A 7030-nucleotide genomic window follows, 5' to 3' on the forward strand; every position below is an offset into this window, starting at 1 on the left:
TAGGTTATTAGGAGTATAATTTTTCAAGTAATTATGAGTTACTCATTTAGTCAGATACTTATTGCTTATCCTTAGTTAACTAGTACTTTACCCTAGAGATGGTCAAAAAAACCGGTCCGGGAACCGGTTTGCCGGTTTAAACCGGAAACCGGTTTTTACGAAAACCGGTTTTTTAAAAACCGGTTTGACCGGTTTACAAACCGCCGGTTCGTATTTCGGTTACAAGTTTTAGAGCCAAAACCGGTTAACAAACCGGTTAATGGAAAAACCGGTTTTTTTTAAAACCGGTTATTATGAAAAAAACCGGTTATTAACCGGTTATTTTAAAAAAAAAACCGGTTAACCGGTTATTAACCGGTTCTAACCGGTTTCTAAACCGGTCCTAACCGGTTAGACCGGTTAGGGTTTTGACATACAAAAACCGGTTATTAACCGGTCCAATTATTAACCGAACCGGTTTTTTTTCGGGCCAAAAAAAACCGGTCCGGTTAATAACCGAACCGGTTTTTTTAAAAAAACCGATTTTGTGCACCTCTACTTTACCCGTCCGGTGGACGGGAATATCAACACAGGAATATGATGAATATATTAATTCAAGTTACCTCAATACTATAAAATCAATGTATGATCTAACATCAAATTAAAAAACTACTAAAGTTATTCCTTGACCATAAAATGTCAAAAAGGGTTTCGTATTCTTGAACAATAACTATATACAAGGAGTTTAGCTAGCCTAAAGTCACCATCACGGGTTGATCAACATTTTCGAGTCACGTTGCTCATGCAGATATGATAAACCATGTGCCGCCCCAATCGCGATTCATTTACGCATGTTCCAATCAAGTGGCGATTTACCTTAAATTTAAACATTATAAAAGGAATCAGACAAACAACATATGCTTAAATAAACACTAACCCATTAATGAATGTGCTATTTTTTCAAAGCAACCCGTTTTTTATCCGAACCAAATTGTATGTTTGAAAGTGGTCCGTTTTGACCCAAATTACCAAATGACTTTTTTAAGTGGCTCGATTTGACTCGAACCAAATTAATTTTTTTAAGTGGCCCATTTTAACCGGAACCAATTTATTTTTTTAGGTGGCCCGTTTTTACACGAACCAAACTGATTCTTTTTAAAGTGGCCCGTTTTCATACTAACTCATTTCACTTGAACCCGTTTTAACCCGACACCCAATCCGACCTGCATGTTTTGACCCAAACCAAAAAAAAAATTAAACTGGCTCGTCTTGAGTCTTGACATGAACTAAATTGAACTTTTAAAAGTGACCCATTTTGACTTGAATTCTTTTTCACGCAAACCGTTTGACCAAACCAAGTCCGACCCGAATCCGTTCTGGCATGTCACGCAACACCTGCCTGCCCGTTTTGCCAGATGTTTCTAATAAATTGTAACAAATTTCCATTTATTACCTAATGTCACAAAAATTGTCCAGTATACTGCACAACTATATGAATATATTCAAAAACACAAGATTGTAAACAAAAGACAATCTTTAGGTGGCCCATTTTGACCCGAACCAATTCAATTATTTTAAGTGGCCCGTTTTGACTCGAACCAATTTAATTCTTTTTAAAGTGGCCCGTTATTTGACCCAACACCCATTCTGACATGCCTCTTGTGACCCGAACCAAAAAAAATATTTTAAGTGGCCCGTCTTGACATGAACTAAATTGTTTTTTTAAAAGTGACCCATTTTGACTTGAACTTATTTTCACTCGAACCCGTTTGACTAAACCAAGTCTGAAATGAACCCGTTTTGACCCGACACCCCACCCACCTGTTTTGCAAACTTATGTTTGATCATGTATCAAGATTTCGTGAACGACCACAATAATTTGAAACACCGAGATAATGTACCACCTCTTAAACCACTTTGACATAGTGATGTGTGTGAATATATATATATAAAAATCTAAGTAAAAGTTCCACACAAATCGGGTTTTAAAATAGGTTTTCACCTACAACTAAACTACACACGAAGGGCAAGTGTACCTATCGTTTGTAATAAAGTGTCGGTAAGAACCGAGTATCAATCCATGGACACAACTTTCTAGTACTAAATCTTTGTAAATGACCAACCGAACAATTAAATCTTGATTTGAATATTTTACTAATTAAACTAGCATACATTGAAAACAAAGCAAGTAAAAAAACAAGAAAACAATCAATCTAACAAACTACCTAGACAAAAATCCACTCTACTAACATCACAAAATAACAATGATATGGAAAAATATCATGAATCTAAACATAAATACTAGATTTCAATAAAGCAACCTAATACTAACAAATAATCATCATGATGGGTTTTCAATCAAGAGATAAATATAGACTAACTTGTTTTTCAAAACAACAAAGTCTTATAATCAGAGGAAAGCTAGTATGAACAACATTCTAACCACCTAAGATTACACTAAAAAAGCCAAATTCATGAAATTAATATATACTTATGAAACTTTAACTAGCAAGTCATCACCAAGTCAAGAATCATAATAACACTCACCAATTTTCCAATATTAAGTGTAGGGTTTCATACTCATCAATAATTATATAACCAAGTTAATTTTTACTAGTCATTCCTAACTTAGAAATGTAAACAAAGATTTCATGAACATTCAAAGTTTACAAACAAACATCTAGAACATAGTTTTCCAACATGAATGCCTAAACATTTGCAAAACTAACAAGGTTAAGTAACTATAACAAGCATGAACACCATCAATATCAACTTATAAAGTCAACCATATTCTTGAAAGAACACCACTTTACCAAAATCATGCATAGATAATATATCACATTAGCAAGAGCTTTAACATTGTCTAGATAGCAAAAGTAATTAGCCCATAAGGCTTAATACAACTACAATCAAACTTGAAATAAGCTTACAAAACATGTTCAAGAACAAAGGAATGCAAACTAAGATCAAGCAAGGATTGAAGGATGGAATGATGAATCTTGTGTTGGTGGAAGCCTCCAAGAATCCCCTAAAATTGCCGCACTTGGTTGAGAGAGAATCCCCAAGACTCCACACACCAAAATGAAGAGAAAATAAGTGTTTATAAGCTTCTGGACAAAGTGCACGATCATGCACAAAAAGTGCATGGTCGTGCACTATTTTGGGTAAGTCAAACTTTCACTTTCGGATGCTCAGAGTTGCAGGTTCTAAAAAGGTGCATGGTCATGCACAAAAAGGGCGTGCACGTGAGTTGCAGGTTCAAAGTTAATGTGTCTTGTTCTCGGCATCAGATAATGCACGGGCTCGTGCCCTCAGGAGTGCACGGTGGTGCACAAAAAGTGCATGATGGTGCAGTTTCACTTTTGGCACGATAGTAGATGTGCACGGGTTCCAATAAAGGTGCACTATCATACACATAAAGTGCATGACGGTGCAGTTTCTCAGCATGGTCATGCACTTTTGGCACGGTACCAGATGTGTACGGGTTCCAATAAAGGTGCACGGTGGTGCACTAAAAGTGCATGATGATACAGTTTGGTCAGCATGGCCATACACTTCCTTAGCATGGTTATGCACCGGCTCAGCATGGTCATGCACTTTCTTAGCATGGTCATACACTTTTGGCAAATTCTTGATTTTTGTCCGAAAAGCGCCATCTTTTCGTCGTTTCTTTGTCGGGCGGGCGCCCGGACCTGCAAATTCATAAATAACTCAATTAAGTACTAAATATAACGAATTTGCATGGAGTTTTACCAAATTAAGAGGATAATTTGATACTAAAAGGTGTACACTTTATGTTACATCACATAGTAACCACAAGGTCCACAACGCATCCTACATTTACTTTAGAACTTGTCAACTGGGACCCCCACACGTGCCATAAAGTTTCCATTTTATAAAGTCAACCTTGGACTTATGTTGACTTTTGGATAAATATAATAAAACAATAGACAATGTTACAAAGTACAAACCTCTAAGCCTTGAAGTCACACTGCCATTAGCCATAAAAGGGTAAACCAAGAGCCTTTCAACTGGGGTAGCATAGTACCCGATCAACCAGAGCAAGTTTCGTTTAATCGCTAGGCTAATAAGCTCCAATTCCACCTGGACTGAAAAAATCATAAAAACAACCATGTTGATGACTAAACTAATGTGTCACAAAAGTTGTCCAATATAGCACAATATGGCAAGTCATACAATACACAACTATATGTATATATTCAAAAACACAAATCTTAGCCAAAAGACAATCTTTATACTAGAAAGAGTTAACATACCGAAAGCGAGACTAGGAGCAGGTGTCCCACTATTGTATGTATTTCACCTGTACAAGTAGCAACAATGTGTACAAACGATCATATATACACTTATCAAAATCATCTACATCCCATAAACTCATAGTTAAAGACTTTAAGATTTATACAAATTTATTATTAAAGACTTGAAGCTTTTAACAAACAATAAAGTCATAGATATTACTAATCGTCTAAATCAAAGAAGGTCAGTTAGTTTAAGATCAAAACATTGCGGTTCATGGTTAGGTTTGAAACTTATAATAGTTCAATATTTATGATTTGTATTATTTTTTTTCATTTTAAGAACATGTAGTTGTGTATATGTGATATTTATCTTTTAACATATTTTAATACAAACTATATATTTCGAAAAATTAAATGAATTAGTTCAAATTGTGAAAACCGGTCGGTCCAGCCAACCCATCCAACCTGGTCAGTTTGGGTCAGGTCATTTCGTGAATGCGACTGAGTGAAGTACCTTTCTGTTTGGGGTCCTTAATATATCTAGGGCTGCTAAACGGGTTTTGTTCACATTGTAGCGGGTCAAACCCGACACTAAAACCAAAGAAGTTTAAAACTGCAGTCCAAAAATTACATTTTTATCCTTAGGGTGGCCTTAGTGTATCTAAGACAGCTAAATGGGTTACTCGTTTAAACAATAATTTTCAATTCTTTTTAAAAGTGGTTTATGTCATAGCAATGGCTAGGTATTATACGCCAAAAAAAACTAAAGAACTTTCATAAACTAAAAGCAATGGTTTTATATACATTTGTATTCTTGTAAATTTGTAATAAAAAAGTACTAATAAATAAAATTATAAAATAAAATCTAAATCGGAAACGGGTTAAACAGGCTGTGTTCGTGTCAACACGTATACATTTGTGTCATTCGGGTTCACATGTCTGACACAATCTTCGGGTTTGTGTCAAATTTTCGAGTTCATAGCAGGCAGGCTCAACTCACCAACTACAAATACCCGCATGCTTATTTAAATATGGGCTTCTTATTTTTTGCGAAAGACAAATTCATTGCAAAGGTCAAACTTGGATTTTCATTATTTTTAATAGTTTTAAGTTTTAACACCCTTGTAATTTTTAAGTTTTCCTTAAATTATATAAATTCATACTTCTATAACTAAAAATAATACGGTAAACATATCGGGTCTGATTACCCAACTTAAGAAGTAATGGTCCACGCGCCTTAGCTTGTCACGTTGCCTCAGACCTGAACATTGAACTCTCCGCATCAGTTCAGCCTCATATATTTTAATATTTTATGAATATCACCATACTATCTAGTATCTATACTGTTAAGCAGAAAATTACTAATTCAACCTTACCTTTGTAACACAGTAATAAGTTTTCCCATCTTCCCATATCCTACGAGTGATGACATATTCTCTGTTGATGCAGAATATTGGGAATTACGTTAATACTCATAAAATTCGGGTTTTAGAATGTGAAGTAATTATCTAAATAACGCGTAACTATTTATTTGTAAACGGAAATAAAGTTAAACAAATCTCAAATGAAAGAAAATTAACATTTGGTGTACAGATAAATACCTCGATGCTATGACAACGTACATCAGCAACATGTAGCAAAATATACCAAAACTGTCAATTAAACAAACTCATATTCAATATAAGAACCAATAACTGAAATCAGTCAATCAAACAAACTCATAATAATCAATCAATTTACTGAAAAGTCCTAGTACCTTTCGATGCATCAGGTTTGAGAATAACAATATGTTGAAGTGATTGCATATATATATGAACATGTGTGCTCTTGTTGTTGTTGTTGTTCTTAAGCCCAAATGTCTTGTCTTCAAATACTTTCCGCTACTTTAGTACCTACACTTCCAACTGGTTCGGAGGCATCCTTCAAAGTAAGAACATATTCCTTCAATGTGGATGTTGTGATGTAAACTACTCAGCATCATTGACATTTTGTCAGGCGGTAAAACCTTGAAATTCATGTTCGAGACTTTGGAGGACAAATCTTTGTCTTGATTTGAATGCAGTAATAACTGTATTAAGGCTCCGGATGCTGTTTATTCTGCCATGTTGCCACATACCTGCAAAAAGGTATATAAAGTATGTTTGGGAAACTTAGACATACAAACCAACCGTTTTGACCCAAACCTATTTTGCTAAAAACCATTTTTGACAACCTGGCCCAGTTAGACTTACTCAACAGTCTGAAATTTGTGTTTGAGAAAAAGATGATTCTCGTAAATCATGTGCAAATAGGTCAAATCAAAACTTAACTCCGGGTCAAAATTGCAGCCTCTACTAGTATCGTTATTGCAATTATACTTGGTGGTTGATAAATCGAGGTGCCTAAATGCAAATCCCAACTTATTCAAAATTATGAATAACACATATCTAGCATATGCTTGAGTCCCTTGCTTCACTACCGCATATTCTTCCACCATATTGGCTTTTCCCTGCAATTAGTAACTCGACTTATCAAAAATTATGAATAACACAGATATAGCATCAAATTCGCAATGCTTATGAAGAGAAGAACTGAATATGATTATATGAGATCCTAACAATATTAACAGCTTCAACTCACAATTACAACCAGATAATCAGTAAATTTTAGAAACTAATCAACTAATTTAAACTAAAATCAATGAAAACTACCAACTACTCATCATTCTTGAATCTATGAATAACTTACAATCAAATTAATATAGAAAATCTCACCTACACATTTTCACAAACACTTGGTGGGCAGACTTTTTA

General features: G+C 34.8%; 1 long non-coding RNA gene across 1 annotated transcript; it reads right to left on the bottom strand.

Annotated features, from left to right (window-relative positions):
* Window positions 1-5000: 5000 nt before the first annotated feature.
* On the bottom strand, window positions 5001-6309 carry LOC143533322 (uncharacterized). The gene is made up of 3 exons (XR_013135334.1): window positions 5995-6309; window positions 5840-5890; window positions 5001-5675 (listed from the first exon to the last, which is right to left on the bottom strand). It is a non-coding gene; the product is annotated as an uncharacterized LOC143533322 (long non-coding RNA).
* Window positions 6310-7030: the final 721 nt, after the last annotated feature.

Source organism: Bidens hawaiensis, unplaced genomic scaffold, assembly GCF_021521415.1.
Source record: "Bidens hawaiensis isolate Kalapana, Puna unplaced genomic scaffold, B.hawaiensis_p1.1 tig00009662_1, whole genome shotgun sequence".
Lineage (NCBI taxonomy): Eukaryota > Viridiplantae > Streptophyta > Magnoliopsida > Asterales > Asteraceae > Bidens > Bidens hawaiensis.